At 41.7% G+C, this 17,895-nt stretch overlaps 1 long non-coding RNA gene across 1 annotated transcript in view; it reads left to right on the top strand.

The window, feature by feature from the left end:
* Positions 1-17,895, top strand: part of LOC147701944 (uncharacterized) — a 237,667-nt gene that overhangs the window by 79,451 nt on the left and 140,321 nt on the right. Inside the window, exon 2 of the long non-coding RNA XR_015297487.1 lies at positions 2,403-2,574. This is a non-coding gene — a long non-coding RNA (uncharacterized LOC147701944). The remainder of the gene's footprint in view (positions 1-2,402; positions 2,575-17,895) is intronic.

Below are 17,895 nucleotides of genomic sequence, written 5' to 3'. Positions count from 1 at the left end.
TTTTGGTCCTCTTAAATTCTAAACTATGACATAGTAGATAAGGGGATAGAGATCATAGCCCTGTATGTGATAGAATAACCAGTGAATTGGCAGGTTCAATTGGTGAAGTATTGTTGACATTGTGTATTAATGTAAAGTAACCCTGCATAGTGTGAACCTAATGGGATTCTTTTAATTCCAAAAGAGTTTCCTTTACTCATTATTGAATCCTTGACAATAGATGTGTTATACTGTAATTTTTCCACAGCAAAGAGGAGTGACATGTATTTTTCCAAGACAAAAGTATAATGATTATTTCTGAGAGAATCTGATGTCGTACCCTGTATAACTTGAAACCAAAGAGTCATATTATTTTTATAAAAGGTAACGGTATTTTTCCAAACATTGGTGTTGTGTCTTTTATTTTAGTGGTTCATCACTGAGTTACTGTGAGTGAGACTTGTAAGCACTTAACCAACGCCTTGAGTTAGCTGTAGCCACTACTGTGCCAAGCTACCTTATGTAGACTTGGAAAACCTAGGTCCAACAATACCTATAAATGAAACATGTTGCAGTTGTGCTGATTATAATAGTAACAACATGTGTTGGCTTATGCTGGGGTAAGCAGACCAGAAACGGATGGCGCTGGGAGTATTTTTTCTAGGCACAACGTCATAAATGCCTGGAAAATCACGCTTATTACACTAAGTATGTTACGCCAGTCATCTGGCTTCAAATTGTATGCAAGGGCACACATTGCGTACTAAAGTAACGCCGAGAACAGTCGGGAGACCAGCGCAGGCAGGAAATATCTCTTGTCTGTGACACGGAATAGTTTCACAGTTCATGTGAGATAGTTTGTGCTCAAACTGGTCACTGTGGGTGAAAATGATGCGTAAAAGCGTAACAAGGGGCGGGGGGGATATTCCCTGGTTTTGGGCTGAGTGAGGGTCCTATGAAGGTTTGGGGGTTCTGAAGGGCTGGGCCCGCCGCGCCCTGACTACACAGCATATGTGATCTTTAGTTGACCGGTCCACACCTCTGATGCACTGTGAGCCTAGAGGAACTGGAGAGATGGGTCAGTTTTACATAGTTGATCTAGCAGTTGGAAGAATGGATAGGAACTTCATCACAGGTGTTCAGCTAAAGGAAACGGGATTCCTTCACACCTGGTGTGAGTTGACCCCACAGGTACTTAGGGGGGTCGATGAAATCCCATAATACCTTTGCATTGGTGTACACATACATTTAATGATTTGTTTTCCACAGTTGTTGACTTAACGTGAAGGGATTTGGAATCCATGGTGAAGAGAAATAAACTCAAGATTTTTTGTTTTTAAAAAAAATATCTGTATCACTTTCTCTCTCCTCTTGTTTTCTATGCACGGTTCATCTCTTAGGGAAAAACAAAACAAAAATCCTGCAAATGGGAAACGGGCAAGCTTTAAATCCAATGATTTTTTGTGCTTCTTACTTTTTGCTACCAAAGCTTCTTAGAAACACAGCACAGGAGTGTTTTAGGCATTAAGTCCCAGTTGCAGAATGTCTGGCTAGTCCTTACATCCAGCACGGTCCCAAAAGCGAACGAGAAGCGTGCCGAAGCTTGTCTTTATGGAGCCATGTGTTTAAACACATAGACCCATAAAGATAAGAAATCGCTTACGACAGAAGAAAAGCAGGCGAGCCAGTCCAAGTGGGCCGGCACAAAAGCCAAAGGAAGGCAACATAGATAGCTCATTTCCAATGGCTGGCCACCGTTTAGCATAAACGGTGACGCCAGCCAAACGAAATGAGGGGTGGGGCTTTAAGCCCTCTTCTGAAAAAAATCCTCTCCAACAAAATCTCTTGCGGAGGCTGAGCAGGGCTCTGCCCTGCAACGCACGTGAGACCTAAAAAGGAGGGAAAACTGCACTGCTTGGATCCTAAGAGAGACCCCCGTGGCAAATCCCAGGGGGAAAGGGGTTGGAATAGAGAGAGAGTCAAAAATGCTGTGGCTTTTCCACTCAACAGCAACACTGAAGCAGGCATTCACACCAGTCTGATGAATGATTCTGGCAAATATGGTACATATAAACAAATAAGAAGTCTTTAGTCTAGTATAAAATCTCGTAAGGTATCGCCTCACGAAAGCTTTTTAAATCTAAACGTACCTTTTACATTGTTTCGTTTTTGTTTAGATTGTCCATACAGGCCGTTCATCAAAGTTTTTTAATCTAGTGAGTATGATTTTCGCATCAAACCCAAAAGCACATTTTAATGGGGTTAGCTTCACCCAAGTCCTCTCTAGCAGAGTCCTGCCATGTACAAGTTTAACAAAAACACTGATAACTTTTGTTTGCAGCACAATGTTGGGACTGACCTCAGCTCATAGTAAAATCAAGACTGTTAATGTCTACTTTTCTTCTTGTTCTTTTGCCATCCAGGTGCAACAATAATGCAGTGAGTTCTTTGCGTTGAGGTTGAAGCTGGAGGATCAAGGGAGCTGGCCTGACCGAGTCCTGGAAGCCGGGAAACAGAAAAGTGGCAGGCAAAGAGGCAAATCGAAGGGGAGAAGTGTGGACGGTCTTTAAATGCTGCTTTAGAATGTTCATAAAGGTCATTTTCTAATTGTAACAAGGAACAGGTGCAGATAGTTAACTTGAAGAGGCTGCCTTCTAGAAGGTGCTTTAGGATGTTCACAAAGGTCCCGTTCTAATTACTTATAGCAAGGAATAAGTGCATATGATTAATATGATGAGGCTGTCTTGTAGAAGGTGTTTTAGAATGTTCACAAAGGTCGTGTTCTAATTGCATATAGCAAGAAGCAAGTACAGATGATTAATTTGATGAAGCTGTCTTCTAGAAGGCGTTTTAGAATGTTTACAAAGGTAGAGTTCTAATTGCTTACAGCAAGGTACAGGTGCAGGGGATTAATTTGATGAGGGCTGTCTTCCGGGAGGTTCCCGTTGATGTCATCCATGCCGGTTACTTGATGCTTATTCTGATGGATTTTATGGATGTTTCCGTGGCTCCTGAAACCTGACCTTGCATGTGCATGGTAAAACATGTGTAAAAAGCTATTGAGCCTTTTCAAACCAATCTGGGAACCTTAGCTGCAGCTAGCTATTACCAACAGTATGTAATATGGGCATAAGGGTTGTGAGTGTTGGGAGGAATGATATGAGTCATTCCAGTATATTGTGATAGTCACGAGAGGTGAGCTGTGGCAGGGATCATGACAAGGGACCACCAAGGGGATGATCAGCTTTATGTCGGTTTCTTAGGAGGAAAGGACGAGACAGTGCAGAAACAAACTGTCTCCAGGTGGATAGTACTCTGCATTAAAATCTGCTACAGTTAAGCGATAAAACAGCAACACTAAAGGGTTACGAACTCATTCCAGTCAAGCTAAGGCTGTTACTACTGCACTGGCAAGTGGTGTTCCTGTCCTAGAGATCTGTCAGGCTGCTGCTTGGGCACCAGTAAACACGTTCACAAAGCACTATTATCCTGACAGACAGGTTCATAGGGACGGGCAACTTTCCCTTTCTGTTTTGCAGGACGTTTTGGTGTGAGTCATTTCACAGACCAACCACCTTAGACCAACCAAGCTGCGGAATCTGAAGTTAGAAGTATCAATCAGACGAAATATACTTACCTTCAGTAATGCTCTTTTGGTGCCCTTGTGCCCTGGTGTGGAGCCTTACATCACCACCTATCTGCAAGCAGGACTACTGCTTTTGAGTTTCCGGATCAAGTCTGACACCGGAAGGAATATTCACAAGGTGATGCATCTGAGGTTAGATGAAGTATTCACCAGAAAGAGCTTTACCGAAGGTAACTAACTTTTTTGTTTAGTGACATTTTTCTTAATTGATAACTGTGAAGTAGCACTATTCCGGGCAAGTTTCACTGTTCATCTAAAACAGAAACTGTGTGTCTGACATCTGTTATGCTTCTTACCGTATCCATGGGTTTGTACATTAGATTACTAGAGTTCATTCTTTGTTGTGATCTAGTTGTTGCAAGGAAAATTTGGTTTCTTTTGTAGAAAACTCTGCTACATATCCGTTTAGCTTGGCTGTGTGTGGCAAAATGTATTTCAACATTCTCTATTCACACTTCCTATGCCCTCGCTCATCTGTGTAGCATGGTCCGAGTTATGCTTAGCATTATAAATAATTTAAAGCATTAAACTTTGCAGCCCCCGAACCGCACCTGGACATGGGAAAGCAATGTACATATTTTTCCTGATGTATTTTAAGTAAACTGAAAGTGGAGAGAGGATTTTCCAGAGGCCCTGCCAAACTGAGCACCCACTAGTTCAGTAACCTTAACTCTAATGGGTGTGTATTGCCAGACGATCACTGTACAGGTATTCAATGGCTCTATTATCAGCTCATCATTAAAATATCCTCTGAAGAATATTAGCAACCATATATGTTGATATTATAAGGTTAAAGGAAAGTTAAAGTTTAGCCAGATAATTTATGAGGCTCATACTTGTTGTAAGAGATTAATGATCTGGATTAACTTTCCTGGATCCATATATTTAATTCCTTCCAGTATACATGACTGAAACCCTTTGGAAGTGGAACTTCATTATTCAAAATGTGTTAGTTGTTAATACTTGAACTGAAATTATATCCCAGTTTCAACTAAAACTCTGTTCACATGTTTTGTTTTGGATTGTATATATTATATGGTTATGAACAAGATTGAGATGTTAAACATTGTGGGTCATAATTATAACCTTTTATAGCAGATATCTGTTTCTTATGTGTTTGATTGTCCTTGTTGAGACTAGATCATAGAAGATATACGCTCTCTACTTTAAACAGTAAAACGGACTTCTTTAAGGGAACAGCTTTCTCTGAACTGTCACAAGTCATTGCTGCATAATGTATGCCCCTCTAGTTTCTGCATGTAATGTCTGCTACAATGTTCAGCCTCACATGGTGGTAAATGACAGCATCACTGCTAACTCGGTTAGTTAAATTAAGGGAATGCACACAATATGGCTGCCAGTATTTCCACAGCTGAAAGCAAAGCATTTGTGACAGACATACAAGGGTAGATTTTTATTTCTTTCTGTTAAAGCCTACAATATTTATTTTGCTACATGAAATGTCACAGATTACCTTCGCGCCCTAGCCATGCACTGCTAATTTCCCCATATATTACTTCACTCAGGACATCTTCTATGACCATATTGAATATATCACTGCAACATTTGCAATTAAATTAATGATGAGAAAACTGTGCATGACAGGAGCGCGAGTTCTAGTTACTTGAGATAACTATAACTGGTAAATTTCACTAATTTTGTATGTTTAAAATGTCATGTTGTAAAGGAGATTTTCACCTAACTAGAACATCATTTTAACCTTTGCTTTTTCAGCTATAGTTAGGACCTAGTTTCCAAAGACAAATCCTTTTTTTGTTTCGCCAATAACTTTGGCGCAGTTTGACAAATCTTGACAACATTTTCAAAACTAGTATGCAACTCACTTCAGCTGCTGGGTGGAAAGTTTCAGGGTGATTCATCTAGCGGGAGCCAAGAAAATTGTGGGGGGTCCTAAAACATGTTTTCCATAGGGATTTTAGATACGACTACAGCCCAAACCGCTGAACGGAATTACACCAATTTGGCAGAAAGGTGGATCTCGGTGCAGTAAGTGACCGTTTTGTAATTTAGTGTAAATCCATTCAGTAGTTTTTTGAAGTTATTAAAGGAAAAAGATTTATAGATATCTAGGGACGCGGAGGGTCAGCGGATCCCTGAGATCTCAAAATGAGATCTGATTGGCCACCAACACTTCAACCAGGAAGTGCTGGCAGCCATCTTGGGACTTGGACTCAGCTGAGTCCCAAGAAAAAAACATTAACAAAAAGACAAGGCGGCAGGGTAGAAATAACTCTGACCCCCTAGGTCTGGTGGTGGGGGCCAAATTTTACTGAATTTTACTGCAAATCCACATTAAAATAAAAAAAGAAACAAGTACGGGCTCCCATGCTTGTTTGGTGTATATAACCCCTCGGGTGAGCCAGGTGCCGGAGGTGGATTATTAATTATAATGAGTGGAGGGGAACCTCGTGACCCCATCCCGAGATGATTTTGGCCTGGGGGACCACCACTCTCCTGAGGCGAGGGGTGGATTATTTATTATAATGGGTGGAAGGGAGCTTGTGTACCACCTCCTCCCCAAGCCAATCTCTGCATCAGGGACCCCAATCCCATGGCTGAGCTGAATAGAAGGACGGTGGGTCCACACAACCCCCCCTCCTAGGCCGATTTCAGCCCGGGCCCAGCGTTGTAAAAAATTGGGGGAGGGGACGCATGGTCGATACCGGTCTGATTTTAGCCTCAAGGACAACCACATCCCTGGTCCCCAACATACAAATAGGGGGAGGGGCCGCACGGACAGGCCATTCACAGCCCCAGGGACCACAACCCCCAGGTCCTGGTGTGCTATGAAAAGGGTGGAAGGACATGTGCCCCCTTCCCAGAAACATGAATAACCCTGGGGACCCGAGGAACAGGCTCTTCCTATGTCTTGGGGTGCCCAACCCCGAGACATAGCAGTTGAAACCTCTGTTTGAACTTGCTTGGCAGGAGCATTTTAAAGCTCTTGCCAAGCGAGAGCAAACCGTCTGCTCCCAGCAGGCGGGAACAGGAAAAATGCTCCTGCCCGTTTTAATCTGTTTCCCTGCCCATTGTGAAGCGGGCAGGGAAACGGATGAAAAAATGTATCCTGCTTGCAAGGAGCAGCATGTTTTGGCTGCACCCTGCATGCAGGAGCAACCATGGCTCCCACTGGAGGCGGGCAGCTGGCAGGGACTGCGTGGACTTTTACCCTGCGGTAACGGGTTACTGGGTGCCCTGGTTGGGGCCAGGACACCAAAGATTTAGTGGCGAAGTCCCAGGAAATGGGGTCTCTGGGGCCAATATTGGCCCAAATGGGGGGGGGGGCCTGGGGCTATGTGCCCTCTATAGATACAGGCCAGGCCCCAGTGGATGGGATCCCCAAGGCTAAAACTGGCTCCCCTCTTAAGAATAAGGCTGGGAGATGGCGTCACAGGGCCATAATAGGCCTGGTTCAGGGGTGCAGCTTGACTCCTTTCCCCTTTTTAAATGTGAAGTAGGTGCCCTGGGTTGGCTTCAGGGCAGCCACCATTTACAGGGTGGGCCCCGGGGAATGGGATCTCAGGGGCCAATAATGGGGAGGGGTGCTGCATGCCCTCCTCCACCATAATGTAAGTGATGGGTCCCAGGTGAAGGGATCCCAGGCGTCCCATACAGCCCGGGAAGAAGGGCTACATACCCCCAACCCCTATAAAAAAAAATGTGGCAGGCCATGGGGTATGGGGTCCTCTGGGCAGAAATCATGCCCATCCTTTATAATAAGGCAAGGCCCCGGGAGACAGGGTCCCCGGGCCAAAATCAGCTTTTGGAGGTGGGCTGCATGCCCTCCTCCCCCATAATTTAAGTGATGGGCCCCGGAGGATAGGGTCCTCGAGGCCAAATACATCCCGGGAAGGAGGGCCATGCATCACCTCCCCTATAAAAAGATGGCAGGCCATGGGGGATGGGGTCCTTGGTGCTGAAATCGACCTGGTTAGGGTGGCTGCATGCCCCCCACCCAAGCTGACAACCTTTGGGGTAGGTTGGCCACTGCCAGGCCCTGCAGCCAACACCTTGCCGCACAAGCTGAAAGGCCATGTGTAGCAGGGGTTGGATTAACATATGATAATTAAATATTACTTTACGTAAAAAAAAGTGTAAGTAGAAATTCCTCAAACCCCAAAGGTTACAGGGACGTTGTAATTAGGGTTGCATTTTACATGCACAAAACCATAGAAATTCAGCAGTAATAGTTAGTTATCTCAAGTAACTGTAACTTGTGTCGTACGGTAAGTATAGCTCACGCCCTCACCGTGCACTGTTAATTCCTCACATATTACACCACTCATTACATCTTCTATGACCTAATTGATGCAACGTTTACTGTAAAATTACTGATGCGAAAATTGCATGGTGGGGGGCGCGATCTCCTGTACCACAATGTTGTACATTTTATTGTCTCTCGTCAACTGATTCTGTTGTGCACCTTAGTTTTGACATTGGTGTATTTTAGGAGTTGTACATGCCCACTTGGGGAAGCTGGCTAATGTATTATATTATACCGTACAGGCCCACCAAGGAGAATCTCCTTACTATCCAACCTACCAGCTTTTGTACTATGCCATTGTCACACCCTGCAACAATGCACATGTACAATCTGGAGAGTCTCTGTGCACACACCTTACATGGTCCACCTGTGAAGCACACATCGGGGGAGATCCATTTGGGTTCCCTTTGTGTGGCTCTGCATCCCATGGATAATTCCGCAAATTAATGGCATACTGCATGGTCTCAATCACCCCTGGCGGACATCTATACCTTTTTACAACAATTGTATGCCAGCACATTCCTCACGATATGGCCATTTAGAGACTGCTTCAAGGTTGTCATGGTTTTCCACATTCTGAGAGGGATCCACTCTTCCAGATATCACTGAGCCAACTCACCCCATGCTATCTGTACAGAAATGTGATTACCTTTGCTATCTGACGCACTTGGGAGGCAACGTCGCCTGATACTCCTTGCTGACCTTCAGGCAAAGTTGAGTCCATTCTTACTTTTTCACAGCAATACACTATACGATACGCTATACTCTCATCACTCTGTTAGTAGTCTTTATGCTCACCAGGCACCCGGTTATGCAAGACACTATGCACACTTACTGCTGACTCCTCGCAGCTCCCACGGTGGTATGATTTATCCTAAATCGTGCCACATACACACTTTTCTGCACATGGCAAAATATATATACAGATTATGTTTTTCATTATGTATTATAATTACCATGCACCGTTCATAAGCTGTGATATGTATTACTGTTTACTTTTAGTGACTTGCTTCATATGTTCCATGATGGTGCCCACGTTTGCGCTTGAGTGTTCGTATTCTTGGGAGTCCTTTGTTTATATTTGTCTATGATTTTGACTACATATGCCTTGGGCAATAACTTTATTCTGTACATGTGAGCAAGGCCACGCTAATTGCCAAAATGCTTCTTGTTGAAGTCCAAGTTGGTCCACATATTCTGAGTGACCATCTATTCTTGTGGTTTGCTGATTATGCATCAGATGCTTAACCTACATATGCGCTTCACCCCTTACAGGCTCCAGGTCTTGTAATCCCTAGCAGCTACTCCCACAATATAGATGTGATCAAGGCTCCTCGGAGTTGAAACGGTCAATAAATAAAGTCTGCATCGAAGAATTGGGTCTGTGTCTGTGTTGGTTGGAACTGGCGTTCTGATTCAGCTGCTGCAGCGACATCACAGAGTTTGAGGATATATATACGCAGGGGTTTCTATTGTTGCAGCTCATGCAGAGCTTGCAGATTTGGTGTAAATACAAGAACATACACAACCCCCTTTGAAGTCAACCCCGTCCCCCTACGTGACCATTTTACTTGCCGCACCAAATTAGCAGTATACGTTCTTACCTGTAGCTGCAATTTGCAGTATGTAGGTAGCACCAAACTACCGGTGCATCAACGAATATTGCAGCACCTCCGTGCAATCTTACACGCAGATCAGAGTTATCCGGTGGCCCGACATTTTCAAATGATACATAACAAGAACTTAGCACATTTGAAATATTACGTCATTGATGCTGTAGCCACCAACAAGAGAGGTGGTAACTATGAGAAACAACTGAGTCAACTTGAGTCCCGTTACATAGTTCTGCTTAACAGCAAGAGCCCGGGGGGCTTAAACATGGGGGAAGACTTACACAACTTTTTGTGAACAGTTCCCTGCTGTCTGTACCGCTATCAGCCATATGAATAAGGGCACTAAATATAGACCTTATTACTTTTAGAGAAGAGACCCTATGTCCGTCTACCTATAAATTTATGTGATGACACTTACAACCCCACAGTCAATATTATGGTCATTAATAATGAAAAAATATTTTCTACACTTTATATGTTCACAGCACTTATGCACTTTTTCAATATTTATCTATTGATCCTCGAATTAGCACTTTCATATTTTTTATGCACCTTTGTGAATGTAACACATTTACCATTATTCATGTCAGCAAAATTAAGTCGCCTATTGTATAGCAGACATAACTGAGACCCAGCATATCCAAACAGTACAATGAATTTGCACGTTGGCTTCGACACATTTTCCGTTAGTCCTTGCGGATCCCTGTTGTTCATCTTTTATAAGAGTATATGAATTTAACCTGTTTGTTTCGATCTATGGATAACGAGCACTATGTATGTAGATGTTGTTATACCTAGCGTATTTGTACAAATGATAACTATGGCATTGTTCGTTGTTTATGACACCAACTTAACTGATTAGTTATATCTAATTTTTTTCAAAAATGAATGGGTTTTTGTTTATTTATTTTTATTAAGAACACAGGTATCTCGTTCCTATCTATCTATAGGACCGTTATAACTTGTTAACATTATAAAGTGTACGAACTCCAACAATTGATTGTCCTATATGTATACTTTTACAAGTGGTCAACTAAGGGCTAACATCCAAGTTATGAACCATTTTTAAATATGACCGTTAGTGATGTTATTCCTATTGAAAAATAGAGATGAATTGATATTTGTATCATAAATGCATATATATTTTTTACTTATTCACTGAACAGTATCACTAAATTTCGTCTATTTAGAGAATCCAAATATGTCATAAATTGACGTTCAGTGATTGACTTGTCACAGTAACATTACATGTCTTAAGATGGCGCCCACGTTTGTGACCAAACAACGTTACAAATGAACTAGTAGTCCAGTTTCTATGTTAATGATCTGCTTGGCGTGAAACTTAATTGATATGGTTTTATATATTGTGTTATTTCATCCTGTCATTTGTCAGTGAGCAAGGGCACGGACGTACCCGAAACGCGTCTGATGACAGCCTTTCAACCACACGATGAATTAAAATAAACATTTGGATATCTGGCCTCGCCTGGGCGTGCTGATTCCTGGTCTGTGTGCCTTTCTGTGCAGCTAAGCACTGGTGTTAGCGGGCTGGATACATATATATATATATATATATATATATATATATATATATATATACACTACTATTATAAAGCGAGAACGTGCACCTTTTGGCCAGGTAAACTCGGGAACCACAGCGCCAATCTACACACCCGATACATCTATGAAATTGTCAGGGTGTGTAGATGGACATAGGCTATATAATTTTTTTTTAAAAAGTAAAGTTAAAAAATTACGTTTGTAAACAAAGTAGTCCCCTGAAAGTAGCGCCAGCCGGGACCTAGCTCTGGCCGCGACGCGACGTGCGTGATGACGACTAAAGAGGAGGGCGGTGCAGTGACGAGCGGCTGTGCAGTGACGAGCGGCGGCACAGGTAAGGAAAGGGAAAGTGAGACTGTGATGCAGGGGGAGGAAAGAAGGAGGCAGCAGTAAATGAAAATGTGGGGGCGGGAGGGGGGCGCGAGTGAGTTTGGGCGGGAGGGAGGCGCGAGTGAGTCTGGGCGGGAGGGGGGTGCAAGTGAGTCGGGCGGGAGGGGGGGTGCGAGTGAGTCGGGGCGGGAGGGAGTCGGTGCGGAAGAGGGTCGGAGCGGGTGTACTGCCCCCAGCCCCTTTCTGCCCCAGGCAACGCTGGGGCGGGCTGCTAGTATATATACTGAAAAAAAACATAGGTTTCACGAGTGTTATAGTTAGCTAGACATTTCACTCGTACAAAACCATTGAAATTCCCATGTTTAACTATAACTCGCGCGCCCGCAATCCACTGCTGATGATGTCACATATTACATCGTTCATGACATGGTCAGTGACATCACTGATGCCATCTCAAATGACATCACTGATGACCTCATCCAGTGAATGCGGTTTTGTTATTTCAATATGTATTATATATATACCAATCTGCATTGAAGAATTAGTGGGTGTATAAGTGTTTGGATGGAGGATTTAGTAACACTGTGACTGATTGTCTAAATGAGTAATTTAAAGTGTCTCACTAAATATTTGGGATAGTGATTAAACTGTGTGAATACCTGTATCACTGTATCTCTTGTTGTGTAAACCACTACATACGTTGGTTACTAGCTATGTGGAAGTCTATATTAGTTATTAATTACTTAAATGATTATTTGTATGGGATAGTGAATAAATATGTGTGTGGTTGGGTGGAACGTGTAGGACTGTCCAAATGTGTAAATAGTTTATTTAGTAGGTATATGACGTTACAACTGTATGTGGAAACAGTTGTTTGGGTGAGTGAATATCTTTATGGGTGTATTGATGAGTAAATATATTTGTCAATGATATATGTCCAACAAACTAGAAATATAAAAAGCAGTGTATGTGACCGTATAAGTATACCTAAGACTCAGTGATTGTATTACTGACTGTATGGATAACTGTATAATTTTAATATTGATTTTAAAACACACGAAGTATGATTTTCTAACTTTATGAATAAATAAAATGGTGTTTGTGTAAGTGTATATCTTAGTACATGCAAGTATGATCAATTAATTGCAAAAGTGATTAGGATGTCTGCATAAGTGAATAGGATGTGTGCAGGTGTGTACTGTTGATGTAGGTGTATAAGTATATTTAATAATCTATTGATCTTTGTTAGCATGTGGAACTGAATCTATACGTGTTTAGATGTGTGTAGATGTAGGAATTTCTAAGTGAGTTTATAGAAAGTTGTATTACTGTCTCAATGGTTTCAAACATGATACTCAATAATGAGTGTTGAAAGGTCATGCTATTGTATAACGAGTTATATCACTTTGTCACATGGATGATGTCATCAGTGATGTCATTTGAGATGGCATCAGTGAGGTCACTGACCATGTCATGAATGATGTAATGTGACATCATCGGCAGTGGATTGCGGGCGAGCGAGTTATAGTTAGTATAACTAACTATAACGTGGGAATTTCAATGGTTTAGAACTTTTCTTTGGGAAAGACCTCATAAGAAGATCTGCTCTTTTTGTTCATTGCAAACCTGATTGACCACATCTTGAGAATGGCTACAAATCCTGCTTCTTCATCAGATTCTGAAGAGTCTAACAGCCAGGAATTTGTTGCAGAACCTCCCCCTCGAGAGAGGTATTCATCTATAGTGTTGAAGTTTTTCACATTCCCACCTGGACTAAAAAAAGGTCAATGCGACCAAAGTAACGTGCAGAATCTGCAAAGCAGTCCTCTCGAGGAAATCCCAACAAAAAATACTCATGTGGGACTGCGAGCATGAAAAAGCATTTGCAGACACGCCATCCAATTAACCTTGCACGAGAGGAAATGAGATGACTACTAGAAAATGCTCCTGCACCACTAGCTGTACCAAGCACATCTGGGACAGTACCCTCAACTTCGATTTCATCACCAGATATACGTCCCCAGTTTGCAAGACTCCGGATGAGTTATGTAACATGCGGACGTCTCATTTGTTATGGGGAACAATCGGTGGACCTTGTTTGTCGGGCTGTCAATAACCACCTTTGTTAGTTTTTTTTTCTCCTTATAGTTTTTGGTTCTGTTCGTCCTGTTTCCCTGTTTAAAAAAAAAACACAAATACAATACAACAAAAAGAAAAAAAAAGTTATTTTCAGAACTAACTACTCTGGTTAAAGACAGAGCTAAACTAGTATGCTACTGTATGAAAGTTTAGTTGAATGTTTGTGTAGTGCATAATGGACTGAAAAAATACATTTGTGATGTGTGGTGAATGCATAAGTGCAGAATCATAAGGAAGTGCGGCAGCTTGACACTATAAACTGTTTAAATATAGCATGCTGTGGTACTTCCAAATCACAGGGATGCAACATATGTATATAAATATGTTGCAGGTCTGTGCTTCCCTCTGCACAACTGCCTAAACCGCAGCCATGTGGTGACACAGGCACCCTTGCACCATGGTGCAAGGATGTCCGTGTCATAGCTTGCTTAATCTCCACAACGGCCCCTCGCGGCGGGATGCCTGGCTTTCACCTTGTGGATACCCTGCCGGGGTTATCTCACAGGAGAATACCAGGACGGGTTCCCTAAGCAAGCGCTTAGATGCCTGCGATGTGGGTAATTTGCGCTATATAAATACATGTACATTTACATTTTACATGTGGACATTGTTTTTGTACAGGAAGGGACACCTTTCTGCACAAAAACAATCAGTAAAGGCATTTTCTCCTTCAATATATGCTGTGCATTGTAGCATATATTGAAAGTGAAAAAATGAAAAGTGAAAACAATTCTTCTTGTGCTTTGCTACACAAATTGTAGGATGGGACTGACTGAATGATTACAGTTCTTCAAGGAGAGTGCCTGACTGAATTTACAAGGGCTTGAGTTTTAACGCAGTGAATGGATTAGTACATACGGCTGAATGGATCACTACACCAATGCAAGAGCAGTGAGTGTTTGATGGAAGTGTAAGGATACAGACTGGGGAATTGAAGATGTGAAAGACAAGTGTACAGGTGGATAGAATACTGCATGCATAGTGCATAAAGGTTTGAAGCAGCCCATGTCCTAAGGCCTACTTCGCTGCATCAGTACTTGGGTACTGAGTGAATAATTACAGTTCTGGAAGGAGAGTGCTTGATTGAATTTATAACTGCTTCAGTTCTGGCGCAGTGAATGGATTAGTACATACTACTGAATGGGTCACTACAACAGTGCAACGGCTGTGAGCGAGTGTTTGGTGTAAGTGTAAGGATACAGACTTGGGAACTGAAGATGTGAAAGACAAGTGTGCAGGTGGATAGAAGACTGCATGCATAGGGCTTTGAAGCAGTCCATGTCCTAAGTCCTACTTCACTGCATCAGTACTTGGGTACTGACTGGATGATTACAGTTCTGCAAGGAGAGTGTCTTGACTGAATTTATAAGTGCTTGAGTTTTAACACCGTGAAAGAATTAGCACATACTGCCGAATGGGTCACTACAACAGTGCAAGAGCAGTGACAGTGTTTGGAAGTGTAAGGATACAGACTGGGGAATTGAAGGTGTAAAAGACAAGTGTGCAGGTGAATAGAAGACTATGCATAGTGCTTAGGGGTGTAAAGCCTACTTTGCTGCATGAGTACTGGCTACTGACTGAATTAATAGAATACTGTAAAGAGAGTGTCTGAGTGAATCTATAAGTGCTTGAGTTTTCGCAGAATGGATTAGTACATACTGCTGAATGGGTGACTACAACAGTGCAAGGGCAGTGACAGTGTGTTTCATAGAAGTATAAGGATACAGACTGGGAAATTAAAGGTGTGAAACACAAGTGTGTAGTTGGTTGCAGAAATGCATGCATACTGGGTAGGCGTTTGAAGCAGTGCATGTACTAAATCCTAGCTCACTATTCTACCTTGCTAAACCAACTGCAGAATGGTGCACCATTCACACACATCTTCAGATGTATTATTTCTGATGTGTTTTGTTGTATAAGTGTTATGTGCAAGCCCACACAGCAACACATATAGAACGCCCCTTTAATGCATAGTGGTGTGTATGATGACCTATTTACATGGAGAAGAAAACTTATACAGAGTATCTTTTCCTGTCATTGCAAATATAAAACACAATCTTGTGCTATAACTGTGTTACAAAAAGTGATATAATGTTGCCACAGGATGATTTTAAATTTAAATTTAAATAGAAAGTAATGAATGAATTAAAATTTAAAGTCTAATGATCTTAAGCTACATTTTAATTCCACCTAAAAAAGATACACAGCATCTCTTTATATAGTCCAGAATTTATTATTATTAAACAGTGAAATTATTCTCCAGACGCCTTGTTGTGTTTATATCTAGGACCCTAATTCGATATTCCCGATCCTTGCCCTTATGAGGTTATAATCAATAAAATCCTGATAAAGGCATAAGAATCATATCCATATTCAGTAATAGCCCATGCAGTCCACAGCACTGCTACTCCCATCGACTCTTAGAAAGCACAACACGTTCTTTAAGCAAACCAAGCCTCCAGCAGCCCGGGAAATCCCCCCTGCTTTTGTTTTGATTTGAACAAGAACTCCTGAAGTCCAGAAAGAACTGTTAGTTCTTAGTGACGTCTTATGTCCAACCTTACGTCAAACCCGGCACCTTTCAGGTATAAATATATCAACAGTTGTCTTAAGCAAACACACGGTGGTTTGGAGCAGAGCGGCCATCTACTTGCCCGAGAGCCCAGCTATTGCGAGAGCCCACGGAAAGCCGCCCCTCCCGTTTGACGCACTGAGAGAGACGCTGTCTTTTTCTCCAGCCGAGAAAATCCAGCTCCGGTGTTTCCAGCCTACCCTTGCGGGTTGCTGGGAGATCGAGTCCTGAGGAAAGAGATACCAGACCTCCCACATTCTATTACCAAGGTACGGAGCTGACTAAACCCTTAAGAGAATTCTTGATGCAGATTCTTGGCAAAACAATCTTAACCAACTTTACTTAAACTGCTACTTACTTACTCCTTCCCAAGTATTAGGCTTAGGTCGGATGCACCGGGGTAGGCGTAGTTAGAAGCACCAGTTGAGTACGTTAGTCAAATGTTTTTATGTATGTATATATTTTATCCATTTTAAAGTATCATATGGCTAAGAAACCATATCAATGCTTTTACAGTATTATTTCAGAATACTACTTTTACTGTACGCACTTTACTTCATGATAAGTATTGCAATTGTGGCAATTCATTTCTCTTGCATGAGAAAGAAGTCTGCTCAATAAATAACACATTTTATTGAAAACGCCAGTCTCTCTATTTCTCTGCACTCTGGTGAAACTAAGTATGCACGGTTGACTGAGTGCAATAGCTGCCTATTGTTTTCACACAACTCTAGAGATACACTCTTATTCTGAGGGAGCAAAGTTGTCATGTTTATGCAGTTGTCAGAAACCGAATCTCTTCTTGTCTGAGTCAGGGAAGTTCAACCCTCCCTATTCATTCAAGAAAGTTTCTAGTGACCTCTGAGCTAGCTGGCGCAAACCTAAATTAAGTTTAATATAGTCAGTAGAGACCTAGATGACCTCAGTCCTATGTCTACACTGCTGTTTATGTTATTCCAATGCGAAGAGCCTATTGGGAAAATAGGAACTACACTACAACCTCATATTTTAGCACAGCTTCTTAAAGGAGTTCATCTGGTACTTCTTCCAGATCATACTACTGGTTTGCCATTTCAGAGTTTATAGCTTCCAGTAACTCTACGTCATCCAGTGCTTCCAAAAAATCTGCATCATTGCTTTCATTTGTAAATTCACAGGTGACATCTGCAGTACTGATGTCCTCTGAATCAGTCTGGCTGCCGTTTATAGATTGATTTTGTAGTTCAATTAAACTGTTGCTCATTTTGAATGTCTCTTCTGTAATATTCCCCTCTTTATCCATAACAAAACTGTTATGTTCTAGGTCCTAGCACAAAAACATAAACACATCACTTTAACAGGTTTCTTAGTACATAATACAAAAGTAGGTTTTTCTACTGTTTTGGCCCCAAAAAATATTATGTAAATACAGTTGTCTAATAACATTCCAACAGTAGAGTTTTAGTAGTTCATAAGGTTATATAAATATAATTGCTTACAAAATATCGAAACCAGTCACTCCTTAGGACTATGGAAAATGACTCAGGCTCTTATACTAAAATGCAGTACTAAAAATGTAGAATATGTCTATTCACCTTACCCCTTCCAAAGTAGTAAATGTGTTTTAGTAAAATGCAAGGGATACTGTTGCTTGTCTAGAATAACACTGTGAATCTGTGTGTATTTAGGTACCATTCTGACACTAGTTTTTGAATACTTTATGTGTTTTCACACACATCAATCCTTAAAAACCTATCCAGTACTCCACTTTTAACAAAATTAGAAACTAGTC

Source organism: Lissotriton vulgaris, chromosome 7, assembly GCF_964263255.1.
Source record: "Lissotriton vulgaris chromosome 7, aLisVul1.2, whole genome shotgun sequence".
Classification (NCBI taxonomy): Eukaryota; Metazoa; Chordata; class Amphibia; order Caudata; family Salamandridae; genus Lissotriton; species Lissotriton vulgaris.
The sequence above is the reverse complement of the archived record's forward strand: the minus strand, read 5'-3'. Positions and strand labels throughout refer to the sequence as shown.